The 18623-nt window shown below is 39.4% G+C and overlaps 2 protein-coding genes and 1 long non-coding RNA gene across 6 annotated transcripts in view; 2 read left to right on the forward strand and 1 right to left on the reverse strand.

The window, feature by feature from the left end:
- The window catches only part of LOC309702569 (uncharacterized protein), a 1256944-nt gene that overhangs the window by 155217 nt on the left and 1083104 nt on the right, over positions 1-18623 (forward strand).
- Positions 1-18623, forward strand: part of LOC309702577 (protein NLRC3-like) — a 137481-nt gene that overhangs the window by 96157 nt on the left and 22701 nt on the right. The gene's annotated exons all lie outside the window — the stretch shown is intronic.
- LOC309702643 lies at positions 755-5285 on the reverse strand. Of its 4 annotated transcripts, none has more exons than XR_014275665.1 (5): positions 3373-3542; positions 2837-3211; positions 2614-2713; positions 2011-2379; positions 755-1647 (listed from the first exon to the last, which is right to left on the reverse strand). It is a non-coding gene; the product is annotated as an uncharacterized lncRNA (long non-coding RNA). The 4 variants fall into 4 exon arrangements; XR_014275666.1 differs by lacking the exon at positions 755-1647 and adding an exon at positions 3553-5285 and having other exon boundaries at positions 1840-2379; positions 3373-3441; XR_014275668.1 differs by lacking the exon at positions 755-1647 and having other exon boundaries at positions 1840-2379.

Here is an 18623-nt window from a genome sequence, read left to right on the forward strand (position 1 = left end):
CTGATGTTGTGATGAAGGCTTTTTTTTACCGTGATAGGATCTGGATCATCCACACGTGTTTTCTGTGGAAGTCCAGGCCTTTCTCTGGTCTTTTCTTCTGTGAATGGACTAAACTGTCGATGTGTCCTCTGCCGATTGACTATTTCTTTCAGAGCTGCTCCACAGGAGGTCAGGGTGTCACATAAACAGCTTTAACTGCACAACGACACATTTAAATCATTTCCACACTTCTTAGTGTGGTTAATTAAAAAAAATAATGATAAAAAATCCCTAAAACCAATCTAACTCCATTAAAGGTTTAAGGGACTTATTAAAGACAACTCTTTTTTTTACTTTAGTCTTTTTTTTCTTTTTTTTTACAAATAATCAATAAAACCTGTAAAAAAAATATCCACTCTTAAATCTGCACTTTAGAATGTTCCACTAGAGTCCTAAAGTTTTTACTCCTCGTAGCTGTGGGTATATGAGAACCAAAATGTGAACTCACAGGCAGAAAGGATTAAAAAGCTAACCCAAAAATCCAGAGAAGTCAAAAGCCAAAATCCAAATTTCAGGAAAACACACAAGAGAACAACTTCTCAACAGAAAATAAATGCCAGCTTCAATGGCATTTATTGCCAATTTCAAGAAACACAGAAATTTTGGTTGAGTAAAAAATATATTGACTGAATCCTTGAATACAACAGTTCACATGGGGTGCATCTTGGTTTTCAATTACTCTGAAATGGAAACATTTCCAGTATCATGTCATGGTTCCATCTTCTTGTATTGTGATAGTTGAAGCTGTTAATGAGTCACTGAGGCATGTTGGTCTAATGAAAGCTGTGATCTTTGCAGGTTGTTCACATGAAGAGTAAACTGGAAACATTTTACAATAATGGATTTGAGTTTTGTTCATTATGTAGTCATAATCAGCTGATCAGGCCTGAGGTAAAAAGTTGTTTTTTTGTTTTTTTTTCTCTCTAAATAAAAATTCAGGTATCAACACAAACTGTGGCCCAATAATGGAGGCGTTAACTTGAATGTGGTTTTGGAGAACTGTTACAGTCTTGATATCTCATGCAGCTCTGTACAAATTATTGCAACAGATTTAATGTTCAAAGGCAAAGAATGCATTTGAACTACAAATTAAAGTGTGTGTGGAAGTGAATCAATACACTTGAGTTTCACACGGAAAATAACCACAGTGAACTAGACCAGTTCAAACTTGTATAATTACTCAGGTTTGACTAACAGTCAGTTTCTACTGGGCGTTGCTCAGACAAGTACAACACTCACAACCAGGCTCACGTGCACGTTACTATCATCTGCTGGTTTACTCAGGGAAAAACAAATAGTCTGTGTTATATAGCTTGAAAACACGCATCACAGCAACTACAGGGTGGGGTTTGTTGGACTGACAAGCTTTTGTTTGTAGTAAGGCAGGTCTTTATTTTTGAGTGAGATGCAAAGAAAAGTTTAAAAGTTACTAATTTTTGTTTTTACAGCATTACTTGTTGCACTTTTGGGTCTGATAAAATGTTACTATTGACTGCCACTGGCTGGTAGCCTGTAAGAACTTTGGCTTTATTAAGCCTTAACACATTTGAACAGGTCAGTTAGCTACAGAAACCAAACTGAAGAGCCACTCCCATGATTGATCTGAATCTGGAAACAAAAGGAAATCAAAGTGAATTGAGCTGCGAGTGATAGTGAAAATGCTTCCTCAAAATTAATGTGTTAAACATTATTTGTTGCATAACATGAATCATTTGAATCTGAAAGAAAGAATTTTGTTCCACTTATCACTGCATCGTTTTTTTTGTTAAATACACATGGTGACAAAATGAAGTATGCATTAAGATAAAGTCAAGTAAATAGTATTACGACAACACCAAGAGAAAAACAAAATAAATATCCACCCATCCAAATATGTATCCACACACACACACGTATGAGTATATGGTTATGGCGTTAACGTCATTTTAACAAGATTAACGCTGACAGCACTGATATATATGTGTATCTTACATCATTTGTGTGTCTCTGGATGTATTTCACAAACTCAGCAACTTCCTCATTTTCTTCAATGAAGACACCTTCAAAGTTCCCCTGCTCTGAAGTGCTGAACGAACACAGTGACAGTTGTTTGAAAAGAAACATCAAAATACAATTTTTGTACAAATCCATATTTGATTTATGTCCACAATGCATAACGTACCTTGCATTTGATTGAAAGCGATAAAGCTTGCGGTTTCCATCAACTGACACGGCGAGCATGTCTGGAGTGCAGGCAGGGCAGCTAAAGCATGGCTCCTTGCACATCCTGTCCACTTCACACTTTACAGCACTCCACTCCAAGAAACTTTTGCTGAAGGCATCAGCTGATATTCGGCCAGTCTTTTAAGTAGAGGACAAACAACAGAATATTCAAGGACAGTCATCATAAGATTAGATTAGACTAGATTTCATGTTGTTTTCAAAGCGGTCTGGTAAATCCAAATGACCTTTGACAGGTGCCCACATATACTGCAGGCCGAGGGTAATTCAAAACAATGTAGCAATGTACAATTTGCACTAAAACCTGCAAACACATCTATTGTGTATGTAGTGTGTGACAAAAGAGCAACTTACCATTTATGGTTACAAGAGCCACAATTGCACCGGGTGAAACCTCAACGTTACCTGCTGGGCAGTCACACACAGTCTGGCCTTTGCACAGGCAACAGCCGAACTAACATTAAAACACACAATATATACAAAAAGAATTAGAAATGAACTGATACACAATAAATATACAATAACAGCACACACTCATAGTACATAGCAAGAAATGCATAGGACTTGAAAACCGTACCTATTGGCCTGTGAAACTCTGATGAAGGCTTCAAAAACCCTCCTGTTACTGCCTCTCTGCTGTGCAGGACAAAGCGTGTGTGAACTGCAATATCACAGTCAGCACAAAGGAATGGAAGAGACAGGCAGTCCAGACACCTCACAACTACTTGTTTGCCACACTGACACACACGGTGTGACTGTGGATCCAGAGTAGCTAACATATTGTCTATAAGACAAGGCCTGGCCTCTTTCCACTTTTGCAAGGACACCATGTTTCTGATCTCCCAGTGAGTAGCAGCTGCCTCAGACGACGTCTCACAAGTCATGGCTGCGTCCTCTTCTCCATCCTCCAACAACTGAAGGAGCTCCTGACGAAGCACCTCAGTTCCACACACTAACAGAAAATAATAAAGAAACTCTTCCACAAAGTGAAAAACACTCTAGGCAGTATGTTTCTTAGGACTGCACAAAAGCCCTGCCTAACTCAACTATAACAACAAATATAAAAGCAAACTTTAAAAAAGGAATCACAACATATAAAAGAAGGTAAAGTACCTTTTGTTGGGTTGACACTGGCAACATAACTAGGTTCTTCACGTGGACATTGATGCTGATCTGCAGACACTGGGGGGAAAAGAGATCGAAGAATATTTACTTACTGAAATTCTTTGGTGAAAACAAGTTGTGAGATAAAATCAATGGTTGTGTGAATACTGACCACATGGCAACTAGTACTTCGACTGGATGATGGTCTTTGAGGAATAAAATCTCCCTGTCTGTCACGTTTTTTCCAGCGCACTGGTCTTGGCTGAGGTTCACTCTGTGCATCATTCTACGCAATTAACAAGAAGAAATGCAACACCTAAAATACAGTCCATGATTAAAGCGTGGTGGGGGCGGCATCACAGGCATGGGCAGAAAAAAACCAAAACAAACGTTCATGCTGAGCCACAGCTGTAAAAGCTGCTGGTCATAATATCAGTTTGGATATGTGGTGAGAGGGAAACATGAAGATGAAACCAGGAGATGTCCTTACTGGATCATCAGAGCTGAACAGGTGATGGAGAAACAGGTTTACCTTTCAGGTGACATGAATGAGTTGAAGGGAAGTTATGAACTGTTTCTGAGAGACAAATTACACCAGGATCCTTTTCTATGTAGCTGACAGCTGGTAACTGTGCAGGGGCGGGTCTAGCAAAGTGTTGCCAGGGGGGCAGGTAGGGCATTAACAGGGAGAGGGGGGCAAAAAGAAACACTTTTCTTTCTTATTCTCATTTAAAATGTCTCGCTTTTAACAAATAATTATCTGAATCTTACAACCAAAGTTTTTATCTGATGTAAAATGTATAGAAATCATACATATACCAACAAGACTGTACATCACTGTCACAACAGCGTTTGTTTTCATTCAAAGGCTTTATGGCTTTAATACCTGGGGGGCCGGTCTCTAGTCAAAATGCCCGGGCTGAGTTTTTGTCCCAGTCCAGCCCTGGCCAACGGGGAAACAAATGCCGACACTGCGGTGCAAGTCTCGGACGACAGTACACCTAAAGCTGGGCAGACACTGCAATTTTCAAACTGCACGATTGGCTCGCAGGGGTTATAAGTTCGTAGGTCACGATGCAGGTCTCACACTATATCGCCCGATGCTCTGATGCGACCCGAGTGCTCACACTGTGCCTCCATAAAATGAAGCTTATAACAGAAAATCTGTCGCTCGCTCTCCTTCTTTCTTTCACTCACACAGACACACCACCACCATCAACTTTGCTAAATTGCTAATGAAAAACATTGATCAGGCAGTGTAAATTGAGCAGCAGTGTAAATCCAACTATTTTCACGGTTGTTGTGGTCGTGATCATTTTGTGATGCCACATCGAAAAGGCTCGGTTGAGCTTTCCAAAGTTCTACAAGTTGTGTCTCCATCGCTTGTGTCCAGATCACACGCTGCACAGCCGTGCTGCTCCGTCTTTTTCACCGACGTTTACGTGTTTGCGCGTGAGCAGTGTGAGCGGCTGCGGTGACACCCTGACGAGCGAGAAATGTTTGTTCCCCTCAGAGAAAGAAAAAAAGGCTGCAAAAGTACAGGAGGAATGGGAAAAGGGAAACACCTGGCTGGAAAAGGTCACCATAACACCTATAAAGCGCACTGCACTGTGTGCCGGCGCACTTTTTCCATAGGCATGCTTCTAGTGGTGGGCACATGAAGAACATGAGGGGCGTGAAAGCTCGGGGAACCCTTAACCAATTTCTTGTCCACCAGGCCACGGCAGAAGCAGATATGGTATGTAAACACTGGTTTGTTTTTTAAACCCTCTGGTTAAGGTTAATATGGGCATGTGCAGTGAATATCAGCGCTATGTGGCCAGAAGTGTGATAATATAATTTATTTTGTGTAATAGACAACTGCAAGGATAGATGATTACAACAAATAGATCACTAATATATAAAAGTAATACATAGATGAATAATGATGATGAGTTATGATGCGTACTCAAGCGGGTTTACAAATGGGAGCAAAAGCTGAAATAATGCCTCTACTGAAGCCAATTGCACTAAATGCACTAAATGTGCACTGTTACAAGAATATTTTTCTTTCTATTGTTTTCTATTAATTTATATAATTTTAAATTAAGCAGGACAGAGTTCTTTTAAAGAAAGATTTACTTTTATTCTCAAAAGTTAAGCACACTGAAAAAAATGCAATAGGGTGGTTGTTGAATTTGCATAGAATTACTTCATATATCCAGCATGACTAATTTAAATTTCACATCTAAACATATTTTTGTCTTTTAATTTTCACATATTCTTTAAGAATATTCATTCTTTTAGAACAAATCATGTTGAAAAGAAACAAGTTAGTCGTGTTTTATCCTCAAGCTCCGCCCCCTGGAAAGGAAAAATCGGCTGCACTGTCCGCCATTTTTGTCTCTCGCTTTGGAAAATCTACTACCATCTGGAGTTTTACACTTGAAGGTAAATAAGATTTTAAAGCTAATACACCAGTGAGAAAGAGTGTAGACCCTTTATACATGTGGACTTTTACTGGGGTGTTGTTATTTTACAGGTATGTGGGCTGTTTATCGAAAACCATGAAAGGCTAATGTAAGGCTCCAGTTAGCTAATGGTAACCGAAATTATGCGATAAGCAAATTAGTAATTAACATATATAATGTGAGTTAATATTGTTTGTATATTCTTTCAGTCTAAATTAACAGACTATTACAAACTTGCATCGGTGTCTGTAGTAAGTGGTGGTACCTGCAGTGTCTTAACCATTAAACAAGCTAATGTAGGGCTGGGATATGACTAGTTTGTTGAAACGTGTCTGCTGCCAATGTGACTGCTCACACATGGTAACATTACCAGCACATAGCCACAGCCGCTATAAACATGCTGAAAGGTCAATCTAGCTTCTGTAGTCAGCAGCTGGAAGACTCAACACAGACCCAAGATTCAGTGTAACGGTTATCTAAATGTTGTGTGTCCTGTTTGTAAGCCCAGAAAAAGAAATTAAATAAAATGACGACCTTGAGCTTCAAGCTAATGTAAGCGTAATGCTATAGCATAAAGCGACTAATGCAATGATGAGGTTGTTAAATTAGTAAAAATACAGTAAATATATCCAACATGAATCATTTATATTTTTGGTCTAAACTGTAGTATCAGGTAAATGTTAAGTGGTAGGAACATCCATAACCTCAAATAACGGAACATAAACATAATTAAGTCTCACGCCTTTCACTTGTTTTAGAAGGATGTTCAGTCTTTTAAAACCAGTCATATCAAAATAACAGAAAATAGTTATGCTTTCTGTTGAAACTCCCCCCCCCCCCCCCCCCCCGGGTGTGTTCTGCGAGGGAAAATTCACTGTGGCGGTCCGCCATTTTTTGTCTTCGCTTCGTTTACGTTTGGTGCTGAGCTTTACTTTGTAGAGGTAAACTGAAAACTACATGTTTGAGAGGACACGAAGAGAACATCCATTAGATGGGGAAGTTTGTCTCATGAATTGCTGTTGTGCAACATAATGTAAAAAACAAGTCATTCCTTAAGTTAACTAACGATAATGCTAGCTTAAGCTGCGAGACAATATTATGTGCATTAGCTTTTTTTCAGTGTGTGCCCAGTCACATTCGCTTGTTTTTTCTCAGTGAATACAGACTAACAAACTTGTGTCCATTTAGTTAACTGGGGCCCGTTCTTCGTACGTCGCTTACTACATCCAAGATCAAATGACACATCCAAGACCAAACCATCGCGCTAACCGTGAGCTCGCTAATCCGGTTCCCCGAACACACCTGCTGTTGACGATTAGTACAGCTGGACGCAGTAATGTGACATCACTGGGTGTCGTAAAAGGGGCTACGCATCGATAGTAGAAACATTGATCGGCAACCCGCTGATTGGTCGGCGAAAATGTCGAAGGGGCGTGCTCGGTATTTTCCGGCAGCAGAGCAAGAACTCATGAGTGAGGGATTTCAAGAGTTTCAGAGTTTAATTAAAACGCAAGAGAACACTGCAAAGGCTGCAAAAGCAAGGAGAGAGGGCTGGCAGAAAGTTGCTGACAAATCAAACTCGTAGGTAATTTAATAATAATAATAATAATGGATTGGGTTTATATAGCGCTTTCCAAGGCACCCAAAGCGCTTTACGATACCACTATTCATTCACTCCCACATTCACACACTGGTGGAGGCAGCTACGGTTGTAGCCAGGCTGCCATATCGCGCCATCGGCCCCTCTGGCCAACACCAGTAGGCGGTAGGGTAGATCTATCATATGACACTATATTGTCCAATATCATATGGCATTATATTATATTATAATATGTTATATTATATCCCCTTTCACATTAGAGCCACAACAGGACCCACAAGAACATGGGAACAAGTAAAAGTGGAATACAGGAGTATTCTGCAGAATGGTAATATTTATCTCTTAGATTGCTTTTCGTCTCTTGGCAAGGTAATACTGACCTGTAATACTCTGTTAGTTTGTTCATAACAGCAACCAAGAAAAGGGCAGAGGAAAAAAAGACAGGTGGTGGTCCTGCACCCCCTCGTCAACAAGTTGGTTAAGTAAATAATACCCTCACGGGAATATCGATATCTCTCAATGAGCACACTGTCGCGCTGAGCTAAAGGATCCTGTCTATCCCGCAATATACGCTGAATTCTGGGGACTCTCCTTATCAATCTTGCACCTTCCGCAATGGGTTGGTCGCGTATACGGACAGGACATGGCTGCGACAGGCTTCCCAAATCCACCTTCGCTTTTATAGCCGTGGTCTCTCATCTTGATTACACGAAGTAATTTACAATTACTACTCTGAAATATGAATTACATCTGTAATAATCACATACATGTAATAGAATGTTAATAGTACATTTCCCTTTTTTAGGAAATGACCTGTATGTATCTGTGTGACATCAATACAAGGATCAAGTGCTGCATTATCTTTAGTTACATTGATGTTATTTATTTATGGTGAAACAGTGGTGGAATATCGCTGTTGCTTTCGTATAAATGAAGCGGACATACCTGCATGGCCGCGATCTAATCCTGTTTACATAAAGTAAACCTGAGCAGGTTTACGCTTACGGCTCTGTTGCTATGACAGCAAGTCCCGGATGAGCTTCGGGGAACCGAACGATCCAAGATCACGCAAAATCGTCAACAATCAAATCCAGCTAACTTACTTAGCGAGGTACGAAGAACGGGCCCCTGGTTGTACCTAAAATGTTTTAGTTAAACAGTTAAATAAGCTAGTTTGCCATGGGGTGGGCTCTGTGTGTGTGTTGGTTGGGGGGGGGGGGGGGGGGGGGGGGGTCCTTCACTAAAGTCGGTTTATTTAGGGCATGACACCAAATTGTTTTAACTGATTTATAGAGAGACTGAGAGGAGGGCTTAAAGAGATAAAAATAATGACAATATAAATATGTTAAATTTATTTTTTCTGTATCGATATATGGTGCTTATCCCTGCTGAAGGGCAGATTGGTGTTGCTTCAGAACAATTCTCTAGCACTGTTACGTAGAGGTGTTACAGTTAAGGTTTTAATAACATTATTTTATTTACTAGTGAAGATTTGCATATGTTATCTCACATTCTGTAAGGTAAATTTTCTGGAAAGGTCAAATTAACTAATTTAACTAAGTATTAATGAAAGACCTTGATGTGTATATGACAATAATAGATGTAGTTTCTGGGTCATTTGGCAGAACTGCAAAATGGCCCAGAAGGAGGCAACTGCTGTGGTTGCAAACAGGCTTTGGGTGGTATGGAAGTAAGGGCAACTATGGAACTGCTCAGCAACATGGGACCCATAGCTAATAAATAGTAATATGACATAAAATAACAACTTTGTGTGGATGTAACCTTGTGAGATTTGAGATTTTGGCAGCATTTTTATGTGACAACTTCTCTTTTTAGATAAATGCAGAGTTTAAGCGCATTACCACCATGCCACTGCAGTCCAGATTACTCTCGCAGATAGATGTGCTATCTGACAAACTAATAAAGGTCTTGAAAAGTCGAGAAGGACAAATAGGAAGAAGACTTCAGAACATTCTGGAGCCCACGGCCCAGGTAAGAAAAAAATTAATTTGTGTATACACTTTAGGGAAAATAATAATTTTAACAAAAGGCTGCTTGTCACTCTATCCCAGGAGTATGTTGAAACTCACCTGGGATTTTCACAATTTACCATGGGTGCGTTTATTTTTCTTTTTTTTCTTTTACCTGCATTAGAACTGTGTGTGGAGTTCATAGTTGAACACCTCTCTATGCTCTGACAGTATTCTGCTTCTTTGCATGGAGATTTCACTTCATGCATTACCTTTTTAAGCATTCTGAGGACTCAAATCACATGCTGTAATGAATCCGTTTTTTGTTCACCTAATGTGTTAATGTTAACATTTTTTGGAATAGTGACACAGATTAAAATAAGATTTGGTATAATGTTCTTTGACCAGTGTTCTGTTTAATTAAATTTTGGAATTCTGCATTTTCTAGGCCACAGATGAAGCCATTATCCAACGATCTAATAAGGAAACAACCATGGGAATTTACATCAAAAAGTCAAGAGATGGCAATGGCAGCCTTGAGGACATCAGGATAGTCCTTGAAGGCCAGAGAGTCTGGCAGGATTTGGATAACTATACCCTAGCAGCTGAAATGCTGTTTGGACTAATGTACACTTTGAACCTCACCTACCCACTGGAAAAGTATACCTTTGAGATATTATAGAAACTGGTTATGGAGCTCAAAAGGAACAGCCTTTCAAAGAAGGCCCAGGTTTTCAGGACCAGACTGTACGATTGAACAGTTTTCCAGTTATGATGTGGGAACAACATGTTTACCTCTTCGAATATGTACCATCCTTTCTTTTAAGCCAGCACTGGTAAAGTTTCAGGACATAGTGAAACTTATTTTTCTGGCACTTTTCAACTTGGGGCCTTTATTACTGCAGTTTTCACTTTTCAAGCCATGGCTCTTTAAAAAAAAAAAAAAAATTCAAACTTTGAATGTCCATTTTTCTCAATGGAAATGGTGCCTTCTATTGTTTTCTATTAATTTATATAATTTTAAATTAAGCAGGACAGAGTTCTTTTAAAGAAAGATTTACTTTTATTCTCAAAAGTTAAGCATGACAGGCTTCTGTTTAAGAAAGAGACCTGTTTTACTGTGTTAATGTTGTCATTTTGAGCTAAAAATAAATGGCCAAATGATCATTTGTTTCCCATGTGTTCATATCACAAAGAATATGCATCTACTTAAATCAAATTCAAGTCAAATGGTTAAAAAATAATTTCACACACAAAAAAAAAGAGCTAAAAAATTCACCACACTGGGAAGGGTGAAGACAACTGGGTTGCCCGGCCCTGGCCACGAGGTGCCCCTTATTTATTTCTCAGGGAGTTGGCAACCCTATGTCTTCGTGATCGAAGTAACTTGAACACAAACACAAACAAACAAAGAGGAAGACCGAACCGGAAGGAAAAGACTACAAGTCCCAGCATCCTCTGTGTTTAGGGAGGAGAAGTGAAAGTGAAAGTATTGAGCCTCCGTTGAGAGGAGAAGGAGGAGGAAGGTGGAGCTGAGGCAGGTGAGCAAAGGCATAGATTTTGCATGGACGGGAGGGACGTGTCCCCACCAATAATTTGATCTCTTCGAGAAAAGAAAAACAAACCTGATAGAAAGAAAGAAAAAAACAATCTGTCAACATCTCGTTCACCCAGCGGTGCAGAAAGAGTTAAATTACGTTCTCTACTGGAGTCCTACGTCATGTGACAAATATGGCCAATGTGATTGGCTGTGCCTTTCAGGGAGCTCTGTTTAGTAGTGATGTGCGATACCACTGATTTCCTTTCCGATCCGATACCAAGTAAAATTCAGGGTGGTATCGGTGATACTGATCCGATACAGATACTCTGTACAAAAACTTAATGTTTCATTGCATTTCATAATACAATATACACAGCAAATCCAGCATGTCCAAATTAACACTGTCGGATTTGATTTCAACACTATTAAAGTGTCTATATGGGTCCACACCAGAGAGTGTTAATTTAACTCTTTTTGGAGAGTTGGTACATTAACTCTGATTTAGTGTTAAACACCAAATCTGTCTGGAGTTGATAATTTAACACTTAGTGTTAAGAGTTTATATATTAACTCTCAAAGAGTATTTTAGTTTAACTACTTAAGAGTTATCTTCTAATTCATTCTAAAAAGCGGGAATTTTACTGTTCTGAACTTCTAGAAATTTCTTTTGGAAATAAACATTTACTAAAAAGATGCAATGGTTTTTGAAAAACATTTATTCTGAACTGTGCACCACAATTTCAAAACATTTTCTGAAAGATGTAACAGTGTACATGTTCTCACTTTCATTAGAATTGTGTTTATCAAAAGGTCTGACATGGTAAATGCAAATAACAGCATTCTCATCACTTATTTCTTCAATACAATATGCATGTCCTTCATTCATCCCTTTGTGGAACTTCAACGCACTTCTGCTCTCCCCCATATCCCATCTTCACAAGCATATCCTGTGCGGAGATTGAATAAAAATTAGTTGACACTAATTAATGGCACAAATAATCCAGTAATCAATTGCAGCACAGTAAAAAAAAAAAAGGAATCCTCTTTGAGCCATTACTTGTGTAAAGTATTTTCCCAAAAGACAAGGACACAGGCAACAGGTAATACTGAACTAAATGTAAAACCTCAACCTTTTTCATTTTTACCTAAACCGTGTGCATAGAACTGGAGGGATCTAAATGCTAACGTAGAATCCAGTCAGGACGTCAGCTACTGCTGTTTGCTCGTTTGTTTTTGTTTTTATGGGCGATCGTTTTCAGGCTTCAAGTAGCACCATTATACCAACATTTCACATTCTAGACATTGTTTTAGGTGTATTTGACCAAAAGTTTGACTGAAAATTCACATGCAAGCTTTTTTTCAAGGCTGTGGTATTTGCCGCAAACAATACCTTTCAGCTAGCTAAAACAGAATGTTATGCTATCACCGAGCAACATGGCTAATGCCTTTCACACAGCTTCGTCTCAACTCCAAAGAGCCACAGAAGTAAAAGCTCATGATAATAATTGAAACAATCTTTGAAAGAATGACTTACCAAGCATGGCAAACAACTCAAATATGTAGAGCAAAATGTTCCGAAACGGCTTCACTTCAGCTTCGATTGGAGCCGTGCTGGGGGCGGAGTCTGTGAATTTACTCTGTTGGTGTCATAGCCGCTCTAGGAGTTCAGAGTTAAGAGGTCAAGAGTTAATGTTTCCATTGTAACACCTCCAGATTTGACATAGAAACACTCATTTTTAACACTCGATTTTAACTACTATCATTTTACACCTCAGAGTTACATTAAAAGAATGTGACTCTGCTTAGAGTAAAATTAACTCTACTTTTGCAAGAAGACTATTAACACCAAAAAATTTAACACTTTTGAATTTGCTGTGTATAATTGTATTATGTAATTGTAATAATAACATAACCATATTGCTTCATAATGATTAGAGGATATCAGACAACTTGTTTTTATTGCTTAATAATGCAGAATAATCGTATAGAAATAAAAAAAAACTGACGTTGTGCGCTATTTGAGCATGTTGCCTGCCTGCAGCACTAAAGGACTCTGCGAGAGACGTCTGTCTCGCTCTAGCAGCACCTGTCCCTGTCCTCCTCTTCAGTTCACCTCAACATAAGCTTATCATATTCTGTGATGTGATTTACTCCGAGGTGTTTGACGAGGTCAGTGGTGTTGCCACAACACCTCACTGTCTTGCCACATATATCACAAACCGCGTCTGGGCTGTTTGTGGAGGTAAAACGCGTCCACACATGACTCTGTTTGCGCTCTGCCATTGTTGTGAGTGTGCACGCAATGGGCTGCGACACATTTATACAGCCGTATTTCGCATATGACTATGAAAGGCATAAGAGGAAGTAGTTCCTTCCAAATTAGACGATCCGAATGATATAGTTTCTTTCCACTGCGTTCATTTTAATGGAAAAACTACAAATTTACCCCAGAGTACTAAAATATCGATATTATAATATGAGAATCAATTCTAGAACATAAATTGCTGGTATCGGAAGAATCGATATTTCAGTATCGATCCGCACAGTTTTAGCAGCGGCAAGCCTGCGCTGCTAGGGCCTGCAAGGAGGAGAGGTGGGTGGCAGCAAAAAGGAAGAACCTGGATATAAGAAAGTGTTTTTCAAAGAAACCTGTAAGTTACTTAAAGTCAAGCTCACTCATAAAATGTGTCCATCACAATAACATTACAGGCTATGCTAGGCTTTGGCCCACATGGTAAATGGCCTGTATTTATATAGCGCTTTACTAGTCCCTAAGGACCCCAAAGCGCTTTACATATCCAGTCATCCACCCATTGGTGATTTCAAGCTACATTGTAGCCACAGCCACCCTGGGGCGCACTGACAGAGGCGAGGCTGACAGACACTGGCGCCACCGGGCCCTCTGACCACCACCAGTAGGCAACGGGTGAAGTGTCTTGCCAAAGGACACAACGACCGAGACTGTCCAAGCCGGGGCTCGAACCGGCAACCTTCCGATTACAAGGCGAACTCCCAACTCTTGAGCCACGATAGCCATTCATTAGACATCAGTCTAAAATTGTATGTAACCATGAATAACGTGTTTTGGAAACTAACTGCACAACAGGCAGCACTATTTGTTCTCTCAGTCTCTGAGCAGCATTTCTAATTTTGATTGAAACTGTCAGAGAAAACGGCAGCGTCGAGCGAGCCAGGATATTAGTTTACAGAGGCTGTTAAAATTATATGTCTGACGTTAAAATGCTGGTGACACAATAATTTCATCCTAATGGCACTGATATATTCATAGGGTTCATTTTTGAGACAAAATATAACGAGGTAGTCATGATTTTGCAAATAAATAAAAATAAAACCTTGTAGTGCAGTTTGCACAAATTGTTTTAAAAATGCACTCACCCTACAAACATTACTGACGAGTCAAGATCTGCACAAAGTGACAGAAACACTGAAGCAGCTCCACATTTTATTCTTATTGTCATGTATGTCCTATTTGTCAGGTGACAGAAGAACCAACACAAAGCTCAGAGAGTAATGGTGACACAAGATCACAGGTGAAAATAAAAAACTTGAAATAACCCGGTTGCACAAATATGCACACCCTTAAACTAATACTTTGTTGCAGCACCTTTGCCTTTTATCACTCTAATCAGTCTTTTTGGGTAGGAACCTATTAGCATGGCACATCTTGATGTGGAAATATTTGCTCACTCTTCTTTGCAAAATTCACATATAAAACTATGAATTGTAATTTTAAATGGTTTAAAAGCAGGTAGAATAGCATATGTAGGCAGGTATACTTCTCCTTTTTTATCAAGAAGCAAAGACAAAAAGGGGAACAAAAGAAACAGAGCAGGGTTCAGTGGTTGAATCATCCGTCCCCACCAATGCCAAAACCAAATCTACGCCTTTGCAGGTGAGTGTTAACATGAATATGTTTCTTCTTATGACATAAAATAATTCCACGCTGTTCGTGTCTGTGGGTGAAATGTGAGGCCGGTCGGCTCCTCTGAGCGCTGGTTTCCTGTAAGTAGAGAGGAAGTGAGTTTAGCTGAGCCTCCGTTTAGTGTGAGAGAGCAGGAGGAGAGTGAGGGCTGTGCTGAGGCAGGGTGAGTGTTAACACCACTCTGACATTACTGTGTCTCTGTGGCGGGAACAACAGGCTCCGTCAGTGGAGGCAAAAATAATCAGACTTTGGTTTTTCAAAGGAAACAACTTTATGTCGGAAGTTCCCGCACGCTCATTGGATAACGATGTGTCAATCTCGAGCTATTAGCCAATGAGCGTGCGGATTCACAGAAAGACCCGCCTTTATCACGGGACTTTAAAAGCTACAATGGCGACAGAAACTCCGTGAGTGGAGTTCAGGGTGACGTTATGAAACTGTGACGTTTGAGCCACTTCCTGTTCTCAGTCCCAGCGTCCTGATCACCGAGGTTTCTGTTGCTCTGATATCTGATATTGATTATATTGGTAAACAGGCTGTAGCATAAACATCAAACACAGCTGAAGCAGTTTTTGGATGGTTGGCTTCAAATGATCCGTCGGTTTGAAAAGTAAAAACAATTTAAAATAGGTGAAGCTGATGCAGGGTGAGTGTTAACACCAGGACTTTAGAGGGAAGAAGAGTCACAGCATGTTGTTGACGCGTTGTTGTTCAATCGGGGGAGGCTCTCCGTTGAGGAGAAAAGCTTGAATTTGTTTGTATACGGATTATCCATTGTTTATTATTGCTCACCACAAACAACTATCTGATTGAATAGTTTTCTTATCAGATAGAGAAATAAAATGCGTCGCAAAATGTAAAAGCAAAATTTCCCCGCCTGGGCTGCCTTGCGCCTGATTGTTCTGTAAATAGTTTGAAATGGTTACATAAAAAGCGTCTGAGCCTTGGCTGCATTTTTAGGTAAATATAACTTTGTTGTCTGCAAAACTTTTGTGTATTTTAAAAAATGTACAATTTCTGTTTGCATTTCAAGTTATGAAAATGATTTGTTTAACATGCTTGTGGTTTTTACAGTCAAAAATATCACTTTCTACTCGTATTTTAAATTTTGTCTGAATTTAGATAAATTCTGCTGATACATTTTGTCAAAATGAGAAAATAACAGATTGGCAAGATAAACAGTTTTTAAATGTGAAATACAGAGGCCACATCAAAAGTAGTCAAAAACGGCCAATTACACCCTGGACACCAGCTTTCTGGAGTATTTGAAATAACGGTAATATGAGTGGTCCATATAGTCACAAAGAATAGCCACTTGTTTCTGTGCTACCAAAGTTCCCCGGCTTTCATTCAAAATGTGTTTATGGTCAGCACCTGCACATTAAACTACTTAAACATTATAAATGTCTTTTCAAGCTCACACTGAGGCCTGTGGGGCACAATCAGCCACTGAGACAGTTCACACATTTATATGTGTTTGTATATGAATATTTCATACTTTAAGGCTGCCTGTTTATTTAAGGGAGATGAACAAAATACATTGGAATTGTACAAAATAATATCACAGATGACAAATTCAATAGATTTTAAGTAGATGCTTGTGCATTCTTAAAGTCTTATATGTTGAATTGAACTATTTGATCTGTTCAAAGCCTCCCAGTCAGTGCTGTTCTCCATGCCTGTCTGACTGTACATGTTATTAGCACAAACACTTTAAAGGTGATCCTTTAGGACTTCAGCAATAATACAGAGAGCAATGTAGTTAGCAATAAAACAGTTTTATTGGGAATTAACTTAAAAAACAAACAAATATCTGTCTCCTAATTCTTGTCACACAGGAAAGAAGCATCAATATCTGATGAGCAGACTTATTTCTTTCTTTTTTTGTTCACATTTTCACATCTTAATTTTTAAGTGAAATGGGCATTTAGAGTTTATACACTATGTATATAAGGTATTAGTACAGGTACTCGGGCATTTTGCCATAACACGGGCAGAAATATTGCCATTCAGTGCCTTCGTAACTTGAATTTTTCGTGAAATGTGGCATTCGTAAGTCGGGGTTCCACTGTATTTTTGTGTGGTGCGTTTTTTCTATTTCTTAGCAAAAGTTGAACAAAGGTATTTAAGTTCATGTAGGATGATTTGTTTTCATTTTCACATGGTCTTACTGAGGTAATGCGAATTGAAACATGCATTCTTTTTTTTTTTTTTGGCGGGGGGGCTGATGTGCTGGAAAAGCTTGAAAAGGGACCTTGAAAGTGCTTAAAAAGTGCTTGAATTTGACCCTGAAAAAGGCGTAGGAGCCCTGCTCACGGCAAAGCGTGGGACAGACCCGCTCGCCTCGCAAGCAATTGAGCTGTTATTACCACCGACAAAGCGCATGTCCCGGTACACAGCTGCCATAACCCCCCCTGTACACTGACTTCATTTACTGAGGTTTTATTTCCTGATGTTCGTATGTGTCATACGTGTTCCAGTCACCAATTCTGAATTATAACTAACATTAAAAACATGTTTAAGGAGGAGAGAGAGCAAAAATATTCGATTAACAGCTGATGTTTGGGTTTTTGTTCAATAATCAGCGTGACCTGATAAACGCATAAAAGAAATAACGCTGGTGTTTCCGTCATGTAGTAACTGTTAGGTTTAACTGTACAAAGGTGGTTCGACACTATGAAACACACACAGACTTCATGATGTTCGCCTCATTTTTTTATTGTGAATATTAATCATGAGGGTAAACGGCCCTGTACACCACGGAGCGAGGTCAGCATGTCCACCATATCTTCAGCTCTCTGAGTTAACCCATCAAACTAATCTAACGCTCATCTACGAATAATTCACGGTCATATCAATATGATTTTACAGAAAATCATCCTTATTGCTGCAACTATTCCAGAGACATGAAAATCTACAGCATAAAGAACACAAAAATATATAGCAGTCTAACGCAACACTTTAACAGAGATGAATGCATCAGTTTGTCACAGATCAAAGTGGAATGAATGTGATTGGTTGAACTGGTGTTCGTGATCTGTGTTTTCTGCATTTTCATCAGCGTAAGAGACTCAGCAGCAGATTATGACAGTTATACATTTGATGAATCACCAAATTAATAAACGCAAGAAACGATCAAACCTGTTCCGACAGTTTGAGTTTGTGTTCCCTCAGCTGCAGACTCGCTGCTGTTTAAATGTTTGAGAGCGAAGATGAGATAGAGAATCAGCAGCAAAGAGAACAGAGAAAATCCAAATCAGAGTTTTTCTCTGAATTAAAAGCAAGGAAACAACAATATATTCTACATGGTGAAACTGATGGTTTGTGGTGTTTGGGTCTGTGATAGGTTTGTAGCTTGAACCTATTCGCTGGAACATTGAAGACAATATAATTACACATCAAGCAAGACACGAAGTAGTAAGTTAAACTTAAAGAAATCCAGACGCTTTTCTTGGACTGTTGGTTTCAGTGTTGAGTCTCATTCACACACTCCCTCAGACTCTTCACACACACTGATTTGCTGACATAAACACACTCCTGTGTGCTTTCTTGGCTTCGCACACACACTGAGGACCATCTACAGACTGTGAGCTCCGTCTTCTTCGTCTTTGGAGCCGAACTCTGACAAAGTTAGGAACAAAACTTTCTCCAGCGTGTGAACTTTCCTCCTAGACTCAGTCTGAGCAGTCAGACCACATATTTCTAAAGCAGCACATGAAGGTGTGGCTCACACACACACAGGTGAAGGAAACAGCTG

Source organism: Aulonocara stuartgranti (assembly GCF_965226115.1).
Source record: "Aulonocara stuartgranti genome assembly, chromosome: 3".
In the NCBI taxonomy this organism is placed as follows: domain Eukaryota; kingdom Metazoa; phylum Chordata; class Actinopteri; order Cichliformes; family Cichlidae; genus Aulonocara; species Aulonocara stuartgranti.